The sequence below is a fragment of the Emydura macquarii genome, unplaced genomic scaffold, assembly GCF_026122565.2.
Source record: "Emydura macquarii macquarii isolate MOO-44397 ecotype Brisbane River unplaced genomic scaffold, CSIRO-AGI_Emac_v2 contig_1790, whole genome shotgun sequence".
NCBI classification, from domain to species: domain Eukaryota; kingdom Metazoa; phylum Chordata; order Testudines; family Chelidae; genus Emydura; species Emydura macquarii.
The window spans coordinates 9230357-9254928 of record NW_027131927.1 but is presented as its reverse complement, the minus strand read 5'-3'; the positions used below and the strand labels follow the sequence as shown (position 1 = coordinate 9254928).

Genomic DNA, 24572 nt, shown 5'->3' with positions numbered 1-24572 from the left:
TGAAGGGTGGAGAGTCTCAGTGAGTTCAGGAGGGTGCTGGCCAGGGCATAGAGGCTGCCAGGGATTGTGGATCAGCCTGGGGCAAAGGGGTGCAGACCAGGGGCCTGAGGAGGCACAAATTCTGAACATCTTTAGCAAGCTTGCTGAGCTGAGAAGCTCGGGTGAGGTCCCATCTTTGAGCACCTGGTGCAGTGGTGAGGCTGGCTTGCCCTGGGAGGGCGAGTGCTGTTGGTGCATCGATGCCAGGCCTTCCCAGGGCATTTCCCAGAACCGGTGTTCTCAGGGTGATTTTCAATGCACGTTCCTCAGGCAGTCATTTAGCGCTGGATCTCTGGCTGTGTATACAGTAGTGGTAGATATCCCAAAATCTTAGACAAGATCTAACTCTAACATAGATGTATGAAATGGCAAAAATAGAATGGTTAATTCACCCCCAGGGTAGCTCTACCAGTAGTAGCATAGACAGGGCTCAGGTGTTGTCTAAACCTGCCTGAGCCCACCAGATACCTGCCTACACTATTGCTTTTGCTGTTATTACTCATGGCAGCACTGCCCGAGGAGCCCTGATTTTGCCAGTGTACAGACAAGCACTACTTGGATTCATGCCCTGTGGCCTTCCCTGGACGTCAGCCAATCTGTGCAGACTGAGTCAGTGCAGAATCCTGTGATGGTGTACAATGTAATCTCTGTATTGAAGATCTTGGGTGCACGTAGGTGATGGGATAGGGGAGCAGCAATGAAGGGGAGAATTATTCATGAAAGTCATAGCCAGAGAAAAATAGGGATTAAAATGTCCTGTATGACACCAGGGTCCAAGACATTTCATTTCACCTGCACTCATTCCTAAGCATAAATTTTCATCATTTTTCCCCCCACCCAAAAGTTACCAATCTGTGTAGTAATTATTTTTAAAAATGAAGGAAATGTCAGTGCAAACAATGGGATGCTACTTCCCAAAGCAAGCTCACTTTGGTAGGGTATAGCTGCTTCTCTACAATTTCTTAACAGAGTGGGTTTTGTTTTGTTTTTGTTGATTTTTTTCTTTGTTTTTGTTTTATTTTTTCAGTAGCCCACATGATTCCATCTGTGTGGACTGTTCTCAGCCCACAAATTCAGATAAGACCAAGACCAAGAGGGAAATAAACATTTTCCTTCATGTTCATTCTTTTTGTTAATGTATATTATGGAATCTAATAACTTGATTGTCTGCTTCCTAATCTCCTTTTGTACTAAAACTATCCCATAGCACCTGATGTGGGATGCAAATAGCAAGGACAAAGTTGCAGTTATTAGCTCCTCTCTGTTCCTTCTCCCCGACTAGCTGTCAAGATAAACGAAATAAATTATTATCCAATTTAACAGCAGGATCTCCGAAAATCCCAAGAAGAATGCAAATAATCAAAGTAGGTCAACTAAACCAGTGGTTCTCAACCAGAAGTACATGTACCCTTGGGGGTACACAGAGGTCTTCTAGGGGGTACATCAACTCATCTTGATATTTGCCTAGTTTTACAACAGGCTACATAAAAAGCACTAATGAAGTCAGTACAAACTAAAAGTTCATATGGTTGATGACTTGTTTGTTCTGCTGTATATCCTATACACTGAAATGTAAGTGCAATATTTATATTCCAGTTGATTTATTTTATAATTATATGGTAAAAATGAGTAAATAAGCAATTTTTCAGTAATAGTATGCTGTGACACTTTCTTGTTTTTATGTCTGATTTTGTAAGCAAGTAGTTTTTAAGTGAGGGGAAGTTTGGGGGTACACAAGACAAATCAGATTCCTGAAAGGGGTACAGTCGTTTGGAAAGGTTGAGAGCCACTGAACTAAACGAACACCACAAGCAGCATTTTTTCTGAAATATTACTATGACTTTAAGTGGAAAGCTATCAGATCATTTGTAGTTTAGTTACAAACTGAGGGGGGGAAAGCTAAAGCAATAAACCCCTTTTCAAGGGAATTTATTACTTTAAAATGTGATATGTATTCAACTGAGTAATGTAGAATCAACTGTAGAACATATGCCAGTGTTGCTGATAAATGTTTCAGAAGGGATTTTTTTAGTGGGTTTGCTCAAGAAACCTGATATTGAACATATATCAAGGATTTAATGACCCCAATCAAAATCCAAAGATCAGCAGAAAAAATTGAAAAAATCATGTTGTGCTATGAATTATGCACTCCATGAATCTTGTCTAATTTCTCTTGGTAATTATATGGAAACAAATTGTGTGATGAGCACTTCAGTATACACAATTTAAAAAGGGAAAGTCATTCTGGAATCATAGAATCATAGAATATTAGAGTTGGAAGGGACCTCAGGAGGTCATCTAGTCCAACCCCCTGCTCAAAGCAGGACTAACCTCTGCTATATCATCCCAACCAGGGCTTTGTCAAGCCGCAGCTTAAAAACCTCTAAGGATGGAGATTCCACCACCTCCCTAGGTAACCCATTCCAGTGCTTCACCACCCTCCTAGTAAAAAACTTTTTCCTAATGTCCAACCTAGACCTCCCTCCCTGCAACTTGAGACCGTTGCTCCTTGTTCTGTCATCTGCCACCACCGAGAACAGCCTAGCCCCATCCTCCCTAGAACCCCCTTTCAGGTAGTTAAAGGCCGCTATCAAATCCCCCTCACTCTTCTCTTTTGCAGACTAAACAAGCCCAGTTCCCTCAGCCTCTCCTCATAAGTCCTGTGCTCCAGCCCCCTAATCATTTTTGTTGCCCTCCGCTGGACTCTCTCCAACTTGTCCACATCCTTTTTGTATTGGGGGGCCCAAAACTGGACACAATATTCTAAATGCGGCCTCACCAATGCCGAATAGAGGGGAATAATCACTTCCCGTGACCTGCTAGCAATGCCCCTCCTAATGCAGCCCAATATGCCATTGGCCTTCTTGCCAACCAGGGCACACTGCTGACTCATATCCAGCTTTTTATCCAGTGTTACCCCCAGGTCCTTTTCTGCAGAGCTGCTGCCCAGCTCGTCGGTCCCCAGTCTATAGCTGTGCATGGGATTCTTTCTTCCTAAGTGGAGGACTCTGCACTTTTCTTTGTTGAACCTCATTAGATTTCTTTTGGCCCAATCCTCCAGTTTGTTTAGGTCACTCTGTATCCTATCCCTACCTTGCAGGGTATCTACCACTCCCCCCAGCTTAGTGTCGTCCGCAAACTTGCTGAGGGTGCAATCTACCCCATCCTCCAGATCATTAATAAAGATGTTGAACAAAACCGGCCCCAGGACCGACCCCTGGGGAACTCCGCTTGTGACCGGTTGCCAGCTAGACATGGAGCCATTGATCACTACTCGTTGAGCCCTATGCTCTAGCCAGTTCACTATCCATTTTATAGTCCTTTCATCCAACCCATACTTCTTTAACTTGCTGATAAGAATACTGTGAGAAACCGTATCAAAAGCTTTGCTAAAGTCAAGGTATATCACATCCACCGCCTTCCCTACATCCACAGAGCCAGTCACCTCATCATAGAAAGCAATCAGGTTGGTCAGGCATGACTTTCCCTTGGTGAATCCGTGTTGACTGTTCCTGATCACCTTCCTCTCCTCCAAGTGCCTTAAAATGGATTCCTTAAGGACCTGCTCCATGATCTTTCCAGGGATTGAGGTGAGGCTGACCGGTCTGTAGTTCCCCGGATCCTCTTTCCTCCCTTTTTTGAAGATGGGCACTATATTTGCTTTTTTCCAGTCCTCAGGGACCTCCCCCTGTTGCCACGAGCTTTCAAAGATAATAGCCAATGGCTCTGAAATCACCTCAGCCAACTCCCTCAGCACCCTCGGGTGCATTGCATCCGGCCCCATGGACTTGTGAATGTCCAATCCTTCTAAATAGTCTTGAACCTGTTCCTTCAGCACTGCGGGATGTTCGCCTCCTTCCCATTCTGTGCCACCCAGTACAGCAGTCTGGGAGCTGATCTTGTCTGTGAAGACAGAGGCAAAAAAGGCATTGAGTACCTCAGCTTTCTCCACATCCTCCGTCACTAGGTCGCCTCCTTCTTTCTTTAAGGGGCCTACACTTTCCCGAATCTTCCTCTTGTTGGCAACATGCCTGTAGAAACCCTTTTTGTTCCCCTTCACGTCCCTTGCTAGCTGCAACTCCAATTGTGCTTTGGCCTTCCTCATTTCATTCCTGCACGTTCGAGCAGTGTTTATATAATCCTCCCTAGTCATCTGACCAAGCTTCCACTTCTTGTAAGCTTCTTTTTTGCATTTAAGTTCGCCAAAGACTTCTTTGTTAAGCCAAGCTGGACGCCTACCATATTTGCTATTCTTTCTGCACATCGGGATGGTTTGCTCTTGTGCCCTCAATAAGGCCTCCTTAAAATACAGCCAGCTCTCTTGGGTTCCTTTCCCCCTCATATTAGCCTCCCAGGGAATCCTGCCCATCAGTTCCCTGAGGGAATCAAAGTCCGCTTTTCTGAAGTCCATGGTCCGTATCCTGCTGTTCCCCTTTCTTCCTTTCATCAGGATCCTGAACTCGACCATCTCATGGTCACTGCTGCCTAGGTTGCCACCCACTTCTACTTCCCCTACCAAATCTTCCCTGTTTGTGAGCAGCAGGTCAAGAGAAGCACGGCCCCTAGTTGGTTGCTCCAGCACTTGCACCAGGAAATTGTCAGCGACACTCTCCAAAAACTTCCTGGATTGTTTGTGCTCTGCTGTATTGCTCTTCCAGCAGATATCAGGGTGATTGAAGTCTCCCATGAGAATCAGGCCCTGTGAACTGGAAACTTTCCCCAGTTGAGTAAAGAAAGCCTCATCCACCTCATCCTCCTGGTCTGGTGGTCTGTAACAGACACCCACCACGACATCACGCTTATTGTTCTTGCTTCTAAGCTTAACCCAGAGACACTCAACTGACTTATCTCCAGTTTCATACTGGAGCTCAGAGCAGTCATAGTGCTCTCTTACATACAGTGCAACTCCTCCCCCTTTCGCCCCTGCCTGTCCTTCCTGAACAGTTTATACCCATCCATGACAGCGCTCCAATCGTGAGAGTTATTCCACCAAGTCTCAGTTATTCCAATCATGTCGTAGTTTCTTGACTGTGCCAGGACTTCCAGTTCCTCTTGCTTGTTTCCCAGGCTTCTTGCATTTGTGTACAGGCACTTGAGATAAGTAGCCGACTGGCCTACTTTCACAGTATGAATCGGGAGGCCTCCCCTGCTGCCCCCTCCTCCTTCTGCTTCCTTGCGGTGTCCCTCTTCCCCACCAACCTTCGGGCTTAGGTCCCCGTCCCCCGTCGAAACTAGTTTAAAGCCCTCCTCACTAGGTTAGCCAGCCTGTCTGCGAAGATACTCTTCCCTGTCTTCGTTAGATGAATCCCGTCTCTTCCTAGTAGTCCTTCTTCCTGAAACAACATCCCATGATCGAAGAATCCAAAGCCCTCTCTTCAACACCACCTGCATAACCACGCATTTACTTCCACAATGCGACGGTCCCTACCTGGGCCTTTTCCCTGAACAGGGAGGATGGATGAGAACACCACTTGCGCTTCAAACTCCTTTATCTCTTTTCCCAGAGCCACATAGTCTGCAGTGATCCGCTCAAGATCATTCTTGGCAGTGTCATTGGTGCCCACGTGGAGAAGGAGGAAGGGGTAGCGGTCTGAGGACTTGATAAGTTTTGGCAGTCTCTCCGTCACATCCCGAATCCTAGCTCCAGGCAAGCAGCACACTTCTCTAGTTTCCCGGTCCGGACGGCAGATGGATGACTCCGTCCCCCTTAGGAGGGAGTCCCCGACCACCATCACCCTTCTCTTCCTCTTGGGAATGGTGGTCGTGGAACCCCCATCCCTAGGAGAATTCATCCCTTGCCTTCTGATCAAATGGGTCTCCTTCTGATCCATTCCCTCTGAAGGGTCCTCCAAATCATTCTCCGCCGTAGTACTTGTGCAGAGAGGATGAAAACGATTCCTTACTTCTATCTGCATGGTGGGCACATGGGTTCTCTTTCTTCGGGAGGTCACATGCTGCCAATTTCCTTCCCCGTTCTTCATTTTCGCCTGCCCGGCCTTCTCTGAATCTTGCTTACGCTCTGCCTGTGCCTGATGGAGAAAGACATTGTTTTCTGTAATGCACCGCAGGGTTGACATTTGGGCCTCTAGTCCTTTAACCTTCTCTTCCAATAAGGCAACCAGCCTGCACTTGGTACAGATGAAGTCATCTCTATCCTGGGGGAGGAAGATAAACATAGCACACCCAGTGCAGGTGACAACAACAGATCGCTCCATCTCCATATCTCTGCTCTGAGAGCCTCCTCAGCAATGCCTGAAAGGCAAACACCTGCAGTGGGCTCTCTCCGCAGGCGAACTCCCAGGCAAACTCCCTCCTTCTCCTTCTGTTAGCCGCCCCTCTGTTCGCTGCTCAGCTGGTTCGCAGCTGGCTGCCTTTTATAAGGCTGGGGCAGTTGCCCCCCCCCTGCTCTTACCCCTCAAAGCCCCGCCCCCGCAATTAGCCCCACCATCATAGTTATATATAGCAAGAGCCAAAATGATAGTTGTGAATACAGTTTGAAACAGTCTTATTCCACGTAACTAAAGAGCCAATTGTAGCATTGTAAACATCAGTTGATATTTCATATATTAAACATGCTTTATGGGTCTTATCGAAAGCCCATTGAAGTTGGTAGGTGTCAGCTGACTTTGAATCAGGTCCTGTGTCATCTGAGGTATATTCTCAAATGAATGCATGAAGCTTTAGCCATGTAACTTGTTAATAAGAGGGTAAGCATTGTGTATGCTAGGGCCAACATTTTAAAAATATGACCTGTAATTTAGGATGCTTAAATTTTGGGATGTCCAATTTGACTTTTAGAAGTGCTGAGCACTCACTGATGCACATTTTTTAAAATCAGGCCCAAGATGTGTAAAGCGAGTCTCTTAAACACTGAAAATCTGGTTCCAAATTCTTAGTATCTCTGTTTCATTGGGACACTAAAAAGCAAAATGGACCTCAGACCACCTTAAATGGGTTTTTAGGACACTATGAGACACATGGAATCTCCTGAATAGGGAGCAAGAAACACTGGGGAAAGGCTTGCCATGTCCCACAAACATACACAGCCTCAGAAATGAAGCCATCAGAGCCTGACATGAGCTGTCCTCTATTGGGCTGTGGCTGAAATGGACCCACCCAACCTAGCTTTTCATGACTTGAGTGAATTCTCCCTACCATGTGCTTCCATGACCCCAACCTTCCTACACCAGGTTTCACAAAAGCTGGGGCTTTCCAAATCCACATGCTATTTAGATGCGGATGCTGTAGAAGGCAGTGAAAAGCACAAACATTCTGTCCCAACTTGTTTGAATCAAAGCTTAAGCAAGTGGGTTCATTTCACTGAAATTATTTTGTTTGCTTTGAGAGGTCTCAGGAACAGCTGCAGAAACTAAAGCCCTGCATAATTAATAAGATGGCTTCCCCACTAGCCACTGGAAGCATGTGCCAGTATTCTTAATATCCTCTTCCCTTTTACGGTGTTCCAAATCAGCAGTGCTGCCCTTATGTGCTGAGCTGAAGCGTTTGTTATGAGAAAATGCTACGAAAGAGACATCTCTGCAGCCGTGCCACTGATAGGAAGCCTAGCTTCTGAGCTGTCCTCAGGTTCTACAGCCAGTGGGATGTTTTTGATAGGGAGGAACTGAGTGGCAACACCGTTCAAGACACATCTCAAGGACAGAATTGAAACTCTCATCCCATTTTGCCCGAAGGATGTTTTCATAACCAAAGTGTGTTAGGGTCATTGTCCTCCACCTCCTCCTCCTGCTGCTTCCCACATTTCAAGCCAAGTACGTCTTGTGAAACAGAATGTGTTTCTGAAGCTTCTGAAACCAAAAGAGAATAATAAAGCATAAGCACCATACATTTATGCTACGCACGCTATTACCTATATAGCACTGTAAATGGTGCTTTACAAACTATCCAAAAAACAAGATCCCTTCCCTGAAGAGTTTACAGTCTAGCCATATGCATGTTGGTACAGAACAGTAAGCCATCTCTGAGAGGGCCTGGCACACTTTCACTGTCCATCAGGCCTTTCATAAACACACTGCTAGACATTCAGATCTGACTGCGGTAGGGATTGCATTGTATGGCATGGCATTTCTTCTTTGGGAGGGGGTGGGTAGCTGCCCTGCAGAGCAGGAGTTGGGGTGGGGCAGGCAAGCAATCCCCTATTACGGGGAAAATTCATGCCTGCCCCAGACCTAGTACCAGCACCAGGGCAGCAGTTTGTGCCACCTCCATTGGGGCTGTGGGGATACCTCAGAACTACCGTATCTGGCATCCCTGCTGCATGAATAGAATTATTGGGCATAGTACCACCTTGGCCATGTCCTTTCCTGCTCTTGCCTGTGTCAGAGGCTTCTGTGTGGGGAAGGGTGGAGCTATATTTTCTGGGATGCAAAGGGGCTTCTAAACTGGGGACTTGGCCTATGTGGCTGCTTTGTGAGTACATAGGAGCCAGAGGACATCGTTGAAACTGGCTCTGGCAGTTCTGTTGATAACTTGCTGTTGATAACTAGGCTTACGTGAATGGACTTGTTTGGAAGATGATGATGGAAGATACAGTTTTATCAGGCAGTTGCAGTAGGTGATTGTGCTCAATTGTAAACTGTTGATATTCTCCTGCACTTACTTGGGGTCTTAAACAACAATTCTAAGGCACTCAGAGCTTTAAATGTGATGGGTCTGCTGAGGTTCTGATAGTCAGCCAGGGAATTTGAGAAAACATTCCAGTTAAGGAACTTGTATGGCACCCATTGCCATAATATCTGAGCGCCTTATGAACTTTAAAATGTACTGATCCTCACAACACCCCTGTTGTATTATTATCCCCATTTTACAGATGAGGAAACTGAAGCATGGAGAGACTAAGGCCCAGATCCACAATGATATGTAGGTGCCTAAATATCATTGGGAATCTGGGCCTTAAAGTGACTTGCCCAAGGTCACACAGGAAGCATGTGATAGAGCAGGAATTGAACCTGGGTCTCTCAAGTCAGTGCCCTAACCGCTTAGCCATCCTTTGTTTTCATCACACTGAGAATATGCAGGCTGTCCGCAATCGGGGTTTGTTATCAGCTATGATCTCCGTGTTCTGTGGGGTCACATGAGAGCTTCATGGACCATCAGTGCTCTGCAGCCACATGAGCTGCTTACTGTTCTTGGGGAGGGAAGAAAGGGGTGATTCGCTTCCGGCCAGCAGCAGCCACTGAACATACCCCATAAGGCTTCCCACAGCATCGCTCCTCCCCCATATGGTGCCCGGCCACTAGACTGTCAGTATGGCAATTGGGCACTTGAGAAGCATGCCATGGGATTCATCTGAACATGCTTGGGAAAGGAGGAAATTCACCCTGGTGCCAGGGGCCAGCACAGACTTGTGCACCAATCGTCTCCCACTAAATACTCAAAGGGGGGCTTAACTGATGCCAAGGCCTTTTGTTGGGCCTCTGCCCTGGGGTGAATGTCACCTAATGTCCCTGCAGCCTCCTGACATGGCTGACCACACATCAGTCACCCAGGGAGGAACTGAAGAAGGATCGTCACCTAAAGGCAGGATTGGAACTGTTCATGCCAACTATTGGTCTCTGATATTGCTGAGGAGGTAAAGGCCAATAGCTGGCATAGACAGTGGAGTTGACCTGTCAGCTGCAGAAGAGCGATAAAAGGCCAAAGATGGCCCTTAAGGATGGGGCCCAAATTTGTATAAGGGCACATGTACACATCCACTGCTGCCGTTAGTAAAAGGGTAGCTATGCATGATCTTTTGGCTTAAAAACTATACGTGAGGATGGTTCACCGAGCCTATACAAGTACCTTCCCTACGGCTTTGCTGAAGCATTTACAATGTTTCCCTTTACACTGCAGTCATAGGGACAGAAGGAATGGCTATTATTTGTCATCACGGGGATGGAGGAGAGTTTATTGTCCTTTCAGCTGTGGTGCTGCGATAGACTTTTCTCAGTGCTTCCTCAGTAGGCTGACCTTTCTGCTGGATGGTCAGTCTCCCTGCAGAGGCAGGATATGCATCTCTCCCAGGTTCATGCAGCTCAGAAGGCCTGGAGTGTTTGTGATGGGCGTAAGCTCATGCCTGCCTGATATGGAGGCGTCTGGGGGTGTTTCTCTAGTCCTCAGGAGCGTTGGTGGTGCGGAGGCTGCATGTGGGGTAGGTAAAATGTTCACAGTGTTGCAACTGGGACAGTGATGCTGAGATAACAAGAGGAACAACAGAGAGGTGTGTCCTGTCCTGAGAAGCCTGTAGAAGAGAGTTCACATCATTGTTTACATTTCTCTAAAGGAGATATGTATTCTTCCATCTAAAATACATATATTTGATGTTGATTCTTTTTCAAACGGCCAAGAGAACCCAAGATGTAATGGTGATGGGGGGTCACCAAATGGCAAAATCTTTGGCTTTCCCATTTCCTTGTATGGGTAGCCATCTCCACCTTTCTTGTAAAGCTGAGTGGGAGACCATGTGTGGCTAAGGAACTAGGCCAGACAAACTCCCTTTATGGTGCATTATTTGTGTGACGTCTTATAAAACTTTTAAGTACTTGTTGCCATATATATTTTCCACAGAAAGAAGTGGTGGAAAAGTTCAGGTATCTTTATTATGGCAGACTAAGCACTATTGTGTCTCACTGCTTCTGCTTGTTTGTTCATTCACTGAAACGTAGTTGTGCTACATATTTCATAAAGCTGTCAGCAAGTGAATACTTCTTGGAAATCTCAGAGAGTAGCACTCTAGAAAAACATGTTTACAACAGTGGATGTTGATTGATTTTATTTTTAAATGGAATTTGGGATTTATTTTTTTCCTATTTTGTTTAAATTTACTTAGCATTTAAAAGCTCAAATAGGGACATTAAAGGAGGAAGTGTAGGGGCACAACTTTATAAATTGGCTAATATTGTGAATTATTATTATGTATTAGTGGAATTACTCAAGGAGCCCTAGCTATGAACCAGGACTCCATTGTGCTAGGCATGCAAAAATGCAGAACAAAAAGACAGTACCTGCCCCAAAGAGCTTACGAGCTAAGTATATGATAAGTAAAAGGTACATCTGGCCTATATAAATATATTGTCTGAACAGCACTGTAGGTGCACCCAGAGTTTTACACACTAATGAATTAAGACGCGTCCCTATCCCAGAAAATTTGCATTCTAAAGGCTTGGTCCTGTGAGGTGCTGAGCATCCTTGACTTCCTCTAACTTCAATGGGAGTTAGGGGTGAGTTCAGCACCTTTGCAGGATTGTGCTCTAAATTAGACCTGGTGCATGGAGAAGTGTTGTCAGAGAGATGGGGTGGGGTTTGCACAGGGTCACAAGGGGATTCGTTTGTGTGGTGGGTGGATCATGATACTTCCTGTGGCTGGGGCGTGAGAGGTGGCTTATTTTTTGTCATGGACCAGGGTGTGGGTGCTTAGGCCTACTGGTCAGAGCAGTGGCAGTCAGAGGCCAGGAGCAGCACCAAAGATCAGAGCCAGAGTCAGGACCGAGGAGTCAAAGCCAAGGATCAGAGCCAGACTCAGGAACCAAGCAGAGGAGGCGGCCAGGAGCCAGGCTGGGAACAAGGCAGGTTCAGGAGTGATCACAGCTGCAGGCATAAGTGTTGAGTAGCCGCTGGTCTAGTGCTGCTGCTTGGCTCAAAAGCAGGTCTAATGATGGCTCTCAGTCAATCAGGGTGTCCAGCTGCAGGGCAGCTAGCTGGTCTCAGGCTCAGCTAGAGGCCCTGGTTCCTGATAGTTTTCATAAAATCATAGAAATACAGGGCTGGAAAGGACCTTGAGAGGCATCTAGTCCCTCCCCCCACACTGAGGTAGGACCAAGTAAACCTAGACCATCCCTGACAGGTCTTTGTCCAATCTGTTCTTAAAACCCCCAGGGACGGGGATTCCACAAACTTCCTTGGAAGCCTGTTCCAGAGTTTAACTATCCTTTGAGTTAGAAAGTTTTTCCTAATATCCAACCTAAATCTCCCAGGGTGTAACCTAAGCCAATTATTTTTGTCCTACCCTTGGTGTACATGGAGAACAATGGATCACCGTCCTCTTTATAACAGCCCATTGTGTAACTGAAGACTGTTATTGGGTCCCCTTTGATCTTCTTGAGACTAAACATGCCCAGTTTTTTTAAACCTTTCCTCATAGGTCATGTTTTCTAAACATTTTATTACTTTGTGTAGCTCTCCTCTGGGTTCTCTCAAATTTGTCCCTATCTCTCCTGGACACAATACTGCAGCTGAGGCCTCACCTGTGCTGAGCAGAGAAGGACAATTACCTCCCATGTCTGACAGACGACACTCCTGTTAATACACCCCAGAATGCTAGGAGCCTTTTTTGCAACTGCATCACATTGTTGACTCATATGCAGTTTGTGATCCCCTATATCCCCTAGATCTTTTTCATCAGTACGACTACCTAACCAGTTATTCCCCATTTTGTAGCTGTGCCTTTGATTTTTTTCATTCCTACGTGCAGTACTTTGTACTTGCCTTGACTGAATTTCATCGTGTTGATTTCAGACCAGTTTCCAGTTTGTCGTTCCAGTTCAAGGTTGTTTTAACTCTTACTATGTTTTTTAGTTTGATACAGGGATGGGGATTAGAGTTGTTGGAGGGTTAGCTGGAGCATGTGTGGTCACTTAGCACAGGTAATTAGTAAATGTGAGGTGGATTTTGAAGGAGGAGAGAGGAGACATGTGACTCAGAGACATGGGGAGCTCATTCCAGGGGCCTGGGTTGTCGGGGAAGTATAATGTCACTAGTGGGAGAAGGACACAAGGACAGGGGAAGGCAAGGGTCGAGATGTAGGCTGGGAAAAGCTCTGTAGAGCCATAAGGTGAGAAGAAGGAGTTTTAATCTTAGGAGATGTGAAGGGACTGGAGGAGCAGGAGGGAGGGCTCAGAGCAAACACTGCTCTAGAACAAATTATACATTCTAAGCCAGCGTCCACCTGCGTTAGGTAAAAACTGGGTCTTGGGCAGAGATGTGAGAGAGAGAAAAAGATGCCACCAAAGCAAGTGCCAGCAGTACTCAGGTGCCCATCCCCCTTACCTCTGCCATAGGGCAAGGCCAATAGAGTTTAATAAAATACCCCCCTGAGCACCCAAACTTAACCTCCAGGATGAGGTGGGAGGAGGCTCACCTTTGTCTGCCCTGCTCCCACGCCATGCCCCATCTTGCCTCTTGCACCGCACTGTGGGTGCAGGAACTAGCTATGTGTGCTAATGGCGGCAGATTTGAGATCCTGCTCCTACTTAACATGGTTTGCGTTTTGTGCTCCCCGGTGGGCATTTAAAGGGTCTGTGTTCCCTTCTGCCTGGCGTACTGGTTGATGCAGACTCAGCCTTTACTTACTCAACACAGCACAAGCATAAGAAGATTAAATTACTTTCCCCAAAACATGCCCAAGCAAATGCTGTTTGAATTTCCTGCATCTTTGCCTTTGAATACTCCTGCTTTGTAGAGATGCTAAGTACTCTTATTACCACAACAGAAGAAAGTTTTACAAATGTACTTCCATTTTTGCTACATGGCTGGATTTTTTTTTTTGTGATAAAGATCAATTTACACAATAGCAGCTATCAGAATATTCAGTGCTTGAAGTGCATGGGTAATGCCATTTGAATACTTGTGCTGGATTTCACAAGAGATTATTTGCCAACCTGATAAAGTAGCCTGGAAACAAAGAGTTTATTATAGAGAGGGTTACATAAGATTTAACATGCAAAATACTTTTTTTGACGCACATATTTTCACTGTGGATTTATTTCTAAGGGAATAAAAGTTCATTAAAATGCTATTTGACAAAGCTGACAAAATCTATGCCCAGTTGAACTTTCCATATTCATCAGTGTTGTGTGTATTGCAGCTATAGCCGAAGCTTTTGCTTACAGTGAGATACCCTCCAACAGCTGGGGATGACTTTGACATTTCTCACTTCTTGGACAACAAAAGGAAAAAGCCAACACTTGAGTCTGTATAATTTTCCCTGACCTTGTCCTTCGGACTATGTCTCTGTGCTGCTTGTTTTCTAAAATCCTGTAATCTGGAGTTTGTCGAGCAACAATGTCCAGTAATTGTCTGATGAATTGCATTCTCTGTGCTAAAGTAGCTAAACTGTGCAGAAAATTTATTTTCAGTGAGGGTGAAGTTTCCTGCTTTTAAGTAAAAGGAAACTGGAAATGTTTGTGAGAAACCAGAGTGGAAATACCCCTCGCTGGGACCATGCCAAGTGGCTGCAGGGATAGAGATCGGACTCTGGATCAGCCTGGGCAGTGTTATAGCCTGCTGGGACAAAACAGCATGTGGGACCATGCACAGTAAAATTAGGTTCACCTTCCTAGGTTTCCTCTTTTGGGAGGAGTTTGGAGGCAAGTAACAGAGCTTTGGAGAAAGAGAGAGCTTTGCTCCCAATCCCATGGAGCCTGGCCCTTCATATTGCACTGGAATTCTCCTCTCCTCTCCTCCTGGCAGTGCAGCTCCCTCAAAGACATGGCAGCATCGAAGTCCACATACAGCTGTGCAACAGAATCCCAGGAGGTGCTCTCAGCCCTGTCAGTCGTCATTCACAAAGATAGTCTAAAATCACCCACCAGCCTAGCTGTCCAGGATTCAACACTGCCGTTGCTCCATCAGAGTAACACTTTGTGTGCCACCCCTCAAAGCCACTCGCTGCATGGCTGAATAGAACAGTGTAGCTGGAGCTGTGTTTGCTGTCACTGCATTTTGAGACATCTTGCAGTGGATACTGTGAGGGCACGTCCCCGTGTTGTGTCTCTCCTCTGCTCCGTGCTTCTGCAGTCCCCCTACTATTCGATGTGAGTGTGGTAGCAGCTGTAGAATGAAACTGTGATGCGGTGGAAGTGCAAACATGGGCCAGTAAAGGACCCAGTTCCACGGGAGTTTTGTTGTTTGTTTAATAGGAACACAAAAAGGCTTGTAAAAAGTCCTACTCCCATGAATCCTGATGCTAAATACACTGTAAGGATATATTCTAACACCACTGGCTGGTATTAGTCCTGCCCAGTCATGAGCACATTTTGAGGCAAAATAAATGCTTCCCTCTGCCCCACCTGAGCTGGGCAGGCAGCAGTAATTCCTTCTCATCAATGCACTTGGGGTCAGGTAACACTGAGTTAGGCTGGTGTAACATGTAGTGAGACTGAGAACAGAGTCCAGCTCCCAGCTAATCGGCAGTTAGAAAACAAGAGTAGCTTTTACTCCTTTTTATAGTTTCTCTTATGGAGCTGACTGTCACTCAGAGCTGGATGGCACCAGGCATATACTTGTTATCAAAAAGGTGGGACCTGCTTCCATTCCCATCAGATTCCATGACAGCTCTTCCATTGGTTATTTCACTGAAAGGGTGGCTGGCCATCATAGCGACCAGTAAACCATTGCTCAGGGAAGGCCAAAGCCTGATTGCCTAAATCACACCAGTAGCCCCCTGAAAGTCATTGGGCCCACACAAACCCATGATGCAATGTGGAGAGTTGCAAGGCATTAGCTCTCTGTACATAGGAATTGGGAGAGGGGGTTGCTTCAATCTGTGCCATATACATTGACCCTCACATTGTGGACCAATTTTTCCCCAGTGGCTCATCACTCAGCAGCTTTCATTGTGGACAAATGGCAACTGAGCTCTTATGACAGTCTGACCCTGGTCATGGGGCTGAGCACTTCTGACATTCTGGCCCCACCGTGATCAGTGCCATGCAAATAGCTCATTAATGAGATTGTTGCAGGGACTAAGGTGGGAGGTTTTGGACCTGAGCAGGGAAGGAAAGGTATTTTTTTTCATTATATGTCTTTAATTATATTTTAAACTCTTTCTCCCAGAGACAGAAGAGCTAATAAAACTAAGCACTAGCTTTTTTTTTTTTTTTTTTTTTTTTTTTTTAAATAAATCTCGAGTAACGCACACCAACTCTTTTCAGTCATCAGAAGAAATATGCTGTTTTGCCATTAACGAACATATGCAGGTTTCTAATAAATCATGAATGCTGTGGGGAAAGTTAAAACAGGATCAAATCTCAGGGGACCATTTGGTCACCAGGAGACTTTTTGCCAATTTATGTTCCCCAAACACCCAGCAAGAAACATGTAATCCTTTGGGACCTCTACCCTTGTCATCTTTTAAAATATTTTTATCCAGTAATGTGCCCTTTTTGGCTCAAAGGACAGTAGTAGTTTGTATTCAGAATGGGAGTGCTACAATTTCAGAGGACTTTCTCATGATGAGAAGCAAAACTAGAGCATCATAACATTATGCTGATGAATTCAGTTCTCCCGTTCCTATGATGTTGGACTAATGAAAATCCCAAATAATCACCCCAGTGTAGAGTGCTAACACAATGTCCTTGAGCCTCATCTGAGTCCTTTAATAAGTCCTGAATTCCAGACTAGCAGATAGAAGGTGTACCTGCGCTTCCAAAAAGCATTAAATAACAAGGAGCTTTTAAAAATCTCTCCACATATTTCTTCTGAAATGGATAACAGTGCCTGAGCCCCTGTGCTGCTGAGTTCTCGCTGCTGCCATTGAGATTATTGCCTGTCTCTTGGAGCTCCCAGGTCTCAGCCCCTCACAGCAGATGCACAGCACCTTGCTGGATTCAGCCCAGAAGCTGCATAACTAAGAAGGATGTGACTAATAAAGAAAATTACTTCAAAGAGCCATTGCATTTTAAGTCACTTCTTGTAAATATTTAAACAGAGAGGTCACATTTGTTTTCCTTTATGAAGGGGAAATACGCAGGGCCTGTGAAGGGGACACAGTTCAATAATACAGCTAACAGCTGTTTCCATCTCACTTGGGGCCTGATTCTGATCTGGCTGACACTGGTTTTACAATTGTGAAGGCTGCCCCTGATTTATGTCAGTGAGATCAGAATTGGGGCTTTTATGTGTAGATAGCTTTTCTACATATGGATAAACTTCTTTCCTCTCTAGAAGAGATGGCTTTCCTAGGGCAAGAGAACAGAGATCTTGTCATGTGAGGACTGAAATCAAGTAGGACATGGGTAAATAAAACCAGCCTACAATCTGAGCTAAAGGAAGCCATGTTGCTGGGTGACCAGCTGGTGTATCGCTCAGCTGTGCTTTCTCAAGGCCTGAGAGTTGTGCTCTGTTATTCCAGGTAGATACAGGCTGAGGGAGCTGCAGAGGAAGTACGCCTTGCCCCTGCAGGAAAGGTTGTATGCTTTTGGCTCTTGGCATCCTCCAGCCGTGCCTACGCAGGAAATCTTGGTGTTGCAGTGCCCTAGCATGCTTGTGACACACCGTGTGTGCACACAACTGCTACCCCGAGGGCACTGGTAATCTTCTCAACAATGGGATTCTGCTTGCCCCGGGCAAGGCTAGCCTCCTCATGGGAGGAAGGGACTAGTGGAGACCTGTGGGAGCCCTCACAGGAATAGAGGACCATCTCTGATGGGCAGGAGGTCAGTCATTCAAGCAGCATAGCCGTCCTCCCCTCCAAGGCCCTGCACCACTCTGCCCCTAGGCATCTAGGCTTTCATTACTTCCTGATCCTCATCTCACGCCTTCAAAGCTTCCTGCCTCACTTCTCCATATTTTTCCTTCATATTCTCCCAGTAGCCCAGGGAAATGGGGAGAGAGGCTTGGAATTTACCAGCCATCTCAAGTACTAGCTAGAGGCTGATGCTAAAGACAGATTCCCCAAACAGACTCCAGGGACAGCACCCTACCAGGAATCCCAGCACCAGGGTGCTGGAACAACTTTTATAGGGGGGCGCTAGAAGTCATTGAACCAAACTGTAAATCTTATATATAATGGAAACCATTTCAAGTGTGTGTGTTGGGGGGAGGGAGGGGGGGAAGGGGGTGCTACTGCACCCCCTCCCCCCCCACACACACCCTTAGATCTAGCACCTATGTCCAGTGCCATCCCTCTCTCTCAGCAGTTCAAGGAGGGTGTGGCTGGGTTCTCCCTGGCTGTTGCCCCCCTACTTTTCATAGTGGTCTTTGACTGCTAGGTTTGGTTTTAGGGGTGGATGGGGATGAACAAAAGGGAGAGCATGATGGGGAAAGTTAGGTAAGAGAGAACAGTGTGTGAGAGAGAGTCTGCAGGGAGAATGGGGAGATGAAAAGAGACCATATAGGAGAAGAGGTAGAGAACGTGGAGTGGGAAAAGAATGGGAGATACAAGGAAGTGAAGGATGAAAAGGAGCACAGAGAAAACAGACACTGATGGTAACTCTTGGAAAGGTGCACGGTGATCTATTAAAGGGGAAAAAAATGTTGTGTGAAACCAGGATGGAGAAAGAAGCTCTAACAAAAGTTCAGTAAATTTCTCCTACACAGTATATTGACTAGACAGCTGACTGTGTGACAGCTGAATGCAGTGCCCACCTTAGATTGTGAGCTCTTTGGGTCAGTGACTGTCTTTTCATTCTATGTGTGTACAGTGCCTACCACAATGGAGTCCTGGTCAGTGACTGGGCTCTGTGCTATGGTAATATAGACAATGAATATTACCGCTGTGTGTTTGTAAGGGGCAGAGGGTGGTTCATGGCTTTGTCAACTTTATAGCAGAGGGATTTTTTTTTCACTCCGGCTAGTGGGTTTAATCTTTAGGCAAGTAGGTGGTGGGTACATTTTTTGGGACTGCCTGCTGCACTGGGTGGGATAGCAGCCATCTCCAATCAAAGCTCTCCTGAAAACTCCTTTCTCACAGGATGCCTCCCAAGGGGAGCCCTCTGAAAATAACAAATGCTATCCCTTGAAAAACCTTCTCCGTTCTCTAACACAACCAACCTCTGCCCATTCAGGGCATTCGAGCCCCAGTTCAGCAAAGCACTCAAAAACCTACTTACCTGTAAGCATATGCTCAAAGCCACCCCAGCAAACCATTTAAGCAGGTGCTTAAGGTGACTTCAGTGGGACTTAAGCATGTGCGAAGTGCATTGCTGAATTGGTGCCTTGATGTCTGAACTCTTTGACCCAGTTCATAGCTCTTGGGGGCAGGCAGGCAGACTGGTCGTCTTCATGTTTGTTTGTTCAGTGCTGCCCTTTGTTCACAGCCAGCCCTTAATAAATAATAAATGGATGCACTGGTTAGGGGAGGATCTTGGTTCACTGGGCTAATGTACAGATGAACTATATACCATGGGATTGATACTCCCTTAGATTCCTAGCCTCTTCACTTCTGTCAGCCTTTTTTTTTCCTGGTACAAAGTGCTTCACTTACACATTTCTTAACACTAGCTCTGGAATGAAAACAAAGACAAACTTTTCAAGTTGCCATGGGTCAGTTTAAAGATAAATAAGAGCTACATAAATACATACTTGCTGGAGCATTCCATTTGAATTTAGCCATAGACCATGCCATGCCAAGGATTTTTTACCCACTTCTGTGCAGTGCACAAGTTGCGATTCCTAGGGATGGACCCTGGGAAATGTATCCGTCTGTTTATCACTACAGCACTGGCTAGTGCTTTCTTGGCATGCCTATGCAACATTCCAGCATTGATTAATCTTAAAAATTCCAGAGGGCTTCTTTCTTATTGGACTGAATCTTGCAAGAGACTCTCATTCTTGATGCATGTTCTTTTAATTAAAAAAATATTTCAATGACTTCAGCCATTTTTCCAAATTCTAGAAGATTAAAAATACAGTAGTTTTTCCCATTTTAGGACTGTTCTTTTCCACCTCCTGGCTAAAAATAACTATTTAGGGCCTAATCCTGGGTATGTTGGGGCAAGAGGGCCTAAATGCCCCAAATCCTACTGCCTCCCAGTCTCAGATCTTTACTTTTCAAAAAATATTAGGAAGGGGCATGGGACAATATTCTACCTCTCTGTGTACAGGCCTCCTATAGTTATTAAGGAGAGCTCTGCTGTTGGAGCAAAGGTAGAGAGATTGTCAGCTCTTTGGGGCTGGGACAGCCATTTTGTTCTGTGTACATACAGCATCTGGCACAATGATCCTGGTCCATGGCTGGGACTCTCGAGCACTATCACCATACACGTATTAATAAATACAGTCCTTCAGTGGACTGATTTTGTCTTTATGAGGAAGACCAGCTTCAGCCTTCCTTGCTCTGCAAAATCTCATTAATAGCAGGGACACATGCTCCTTTTTGACGTGTGGCATGTATCAAAGCATGACAAAAAATCTCTGTGCATTACCTCCCGTGGGGAATTGAGCCTAAGTACTACGTCATGCCGAGAAACATATCATAAATGCCAATATGCAGATGATGGAGAGGTTAGCATAATGCTTTATAAAAAGGAAGTGGTCTGTCGAAAGGAGAGAAATCATGGGGAATGGGAGTCCCCCATGAAGTCATGAGGTGTGGGAGTCCCCCAGGAAGCTGCTGGGTACTCAGTGCTTCAGAAAATGAGTCCATTTCTTTAGCTACCTAAATATGGACTTAGGATCCCAACTTTACGCTCCAATATTTGAAAATCTTGACCTTCATGGGCACACAAATTAGCACAGCCAGTAGGTGTATAAATATATTTGACTTGTGTGTGCACTTCCAGTATTCACTTGCAGAAATTAGGCACATACACTTGCTCACGTATACCTAAATTTAAAAATCTGACCCACATGGCACATCATACTGCTCCCCACCTGTTCTAAGAAGATTCCCCCAACTGTATGTCTCTCTGGTAGTTTTGCTTATTTATTCTTCCATGCCGATTTAGGAGTTTTTAAGGTGCAGCTTGACAAAGCCCTGGCTGGGATGATTTAGTTGGGGTTGGTCCTGCTTTGAGCTGGGGGTTGGACTAGATGACCTCCTGAGGTCCCTTCTAACCCTAATCTTCTTCTATGCTATGAGTTGCGATTATGACGCATTTATTTTTTTTGTATATGTACCCGCATGCAGAATCTGAACTCCAGTGCTGGCTGGAAACATAAGAGGCTTAAATCCATTTTTCCACAAAAGGGGCATTATTCTGATTTCATTTATTTACATTTACATTAATTGTCTCCTGCATGTATGAAGCAATTTTTTTTCATAACATTTTCAAGCATACATTGCTGTATCACTTTGGTAACAGCTCGTAGCTCTGGGTTAATATGATGCAACATTGACTATCGTGTACTATCAAATATCCTTGAAATGTCTCCTATGTGTAAATTATTCCCTACTTTTTAGACCTATAATGGATTATGATTTTGGTCCAAACATTGTTTCAGATGCTGAAGTCATGCAGATACATTTTTGCTGGTCTACTGCTTTGTGTTTTTTCCAGACTGTTTATAAATGAATCTCTTATTTCACCTTAAAGGCATTCAGTTATTTTTGCAATGTTTTGGTTCACTGAAGCTTGGTACACTTATAGTTTTTATGGTCACCTTGCTAAAATCTCATTAGAGGAATTGTTTAATATATTACTTGGCTGTTCAGAGTTTGGTGTGTTTCTAGTTCACTAGTCAGCATGACTCCTAGAGACCAGATAAATGGCCATTCTTTAGTATACGCAGAGTACTTATGAACCATTTAGTTACCTCGACTAACAAGATGCCATATGTTATACGTAACATTGTTTTTTCTCAAAATTTGGAATAATAAAATTGTTATTACGGAATGAAAAACAACTCTAGTTTACTTCAGCTAATTCCCTGAGGTCTTGTTATTACCACCCCTGGGAAGACTATAGCTGTGTTCAAGAATTTCTCTAATCCTTTGCTGGGCATAAGGTTGTCTGAAGCGCCTACCTAATCATAGATTACTGAGTAATGATTCTAATCAGGATGGACTTCTGAAACCGTGCTCATTTTACCATGAATAAATGAGCTCAGATCTCATGCCTCACATGCACGTTTTCAGCCCTGAAATTGCAGGCTTTCCAGATTCTTTACAGGTGTAGGCCTCTCTCACAAGACAGAAGAGGGCTGCCTAGTAAAATATATCTGCCTCCTAATGAAGTGTTGTTCTGTCTGCTGTGGTGCACAGAATGTACAACAGGTGTATGGCCTGTATGGCAGCAAAATTAAGTACAATCCTTGACCATCTGCAAGCCTTCAGCTTCCTGAGAAATGTATTTGCAAGTCTTTACATTCACAAGCATCTTGGGGCTGTATCATCCCTCATGCCCTGCAGAAGCCCATCCACAGCATGCAGGCCAGGGTTGGGGTCAGGCAGGGGCCACGGTCCACAACATCTTACCCCTCCACTCCAAGCCCCACAGGAGTTAGAGGTACAGCATTGCTGACTTTTTCATAATCCTCCCCCTCGGCTACAGAAACCTTCACCCCATGAAGGAAGGGTATCATGGTTATGGGCTGCCAATGGAGTTTGAATCAGTGCTGCAGCACGGGCATGCCCTGAGAGACCTGAGTTACCCACTGTCATTCCTGTGGGAGGGTGGCACATCCCACCTCCCTGAGGTTAGAATGAGGCAGAACCTCTACCTGAGGTGCAGGCTTGCAGCGCTGGTATGGGAGCAGCTATAGGGCTGGATTTCCAATTAGGCACAGTAGGCACGTGCCTCGAGGCACCAGCGTTCTAAGAGCGGGCCCCTAAACAGTGGAGGATTGCCGCGCAGGCCAACGGGGGCCAATTTGGGTGTCCTGCATTAGCACCAGAACTCTGGCCATGCCCCCTGCTCCTCCTCCTCCCCCTCTCTCCTTGCTTCCTGGCCCACCCCCTGGCCAGGCCGGAAGCGGGAGCCCAGTGGTGAGTATATTCCCCCTGCCCGGAGCTAGCCAACCTGGTCACCCCAGCCCCTCTCCTCCCACTGTCCCCCCTATGGAAAACATGAAGGTCAGCTGTAGACGGGGCGGGGCGGCTGTAAATCCAGCACTGAATAGCTAGCTGTCACGCTGGCTGGATTGGGGGATGGCATTTATTATATTATTTAACATCAATATGTCAAAATCATAGTAATTCATGTGAGATATGCCATGTCAGGTACTGTTAGAAAGGCTATAATGTGCTAAGTAAGATGATGATGTTTATGTTCATGTGCGTAATGGAAGTTATGGATATGGTTGATAGATCTGTATTTCAAATTGTGCTGTGTCTGGGCAACTCCCCAGGCAGGATAGCTGCAGCAATAGCCTGCTTAATGGCCCATTAAGAAATTCACAGGTACAAGGGGCCCAGGGGGAGGAGCCAGGGATATACCTGATGAGTCACCAGGACTTACTCATGTGACTCTGGACTCCATTTTGGTTCCTGTAATATTCCACAAGCAGCATGGCACAGACCAAAGGACATAAAAGGCAGCTGCCCGGGATCCATTTTGTCTTTAGTCTATCTTTCAGTCATCAGCTACCTCTGGATCAACTCATCTGCTGAAGCTGTGAAACAAAAGACTGAGACCCATCCAGGTACTGGATGTATACCAGAGGGACTATACAAGCCTGCAAACTCCACAATTCTTCTAGAAACCTGATATATATGGACTTTCAAATCATTTGTATGTATCTGATTGCTTTAGTCCTTTAACATTTCTCTTATAGTTTGTTTCTTTCTTTTTATAATAAACCTTTAGTTTTATTTACTAAAGGATTGGCTGGCAGCATGGTATTTTGGGTAAGATCTAAACTTATATGGATCTGGTACTGTGGTACTGACCCTTTGGGGTCAGGAGAAACCTTTTTGGTAAAGAGCATAGAGTTTTAAATAACTGGTCTCTTTATTGGACCTAGTGGCTGATTGGGAGCCAGAGACTGAAATGCAGTAAAGGGGGCTGTGTGTATTTGTATATTGGCTTCTTGATAACCGGTGTGGGGAATCAGAAGCAGTTTGTGGCTGTTTGGGAAGTCTGACTTCAGTGTCACCCACCAGTGTTGGGAGAATCTGCTCTTCTTTTGCAGCCTGCCCTGACCTTGGCATTTTCAGGTGGCTACCCTGGGCACGGAAGGGTCACACTAGCCTAATGGAGCTGTATAGCCTTTAGTGAGGAGGATACTAGCTAAATGTGACAGGATGGAAACATTCTTCCTATGTCGCATAGGTTCATGGAATTAGGCCATAGCCTATACATAGCAGGCATTTCTTGTTCCATTAAAGGCCACGATATTACAGTGATCTATAGAGCAAAAATAGCACTGACTGCTAATATAGCAGATTGCTGTGCTGAGGTATCCAGCCTGCGCTGCAGACTTCACATTCTGAGAGCTCCATAGGGTGCAACAGACTCTGGGGGAGAGCACACAAAACATGAGGCCTATTACTGCAAGCCCTTTGCCAGGAGACCTCCCACTGACTTCACTGTGAGTCCTGCACATCCAGGGTTTGTGGTGTCAGCCAGTGCAGTATAAACTATTCGTGTGGATTATCCATGCCTAAAGGCCAGACAAATGTGGGGCCCCATAATGCGAGGCTGTGTACAAACACTTATTGACCTAGAGAGTAAGCGTCAAAGAACTCACAGTACAAGCAGATAAGACCAGACGAGGGTAGGAAGGGAACAGGCCCAGCTCCTAACTTTCATTGAAATCAGTGGACGTTAGGAGCTTAAGTACCTTTGAAGAGCTGGGCGAGAGAGAGTAAGTGACTTACCCCAAGTCATGTAGTAGATCAATGGCAGAACCAGCAACAGAACCCAGGTCTTTTGGTT

The 24572-nt window shown here is 45.5% G+C and overlaps 1 protein-coding gene across 1 annotated transcript in view; it reads left to right on the top strand.

Moving 5' to 3' along the window:
- Window positions 1-24572, top strand: part of IGFBP7 (insulin like growth factor binding protein 7) — a 53148-nt gene that overhangs the window by 708 nt on the left and 27868 nt on the right. The gene's annotated exons all lie outside the window — the stretch shown is intronic.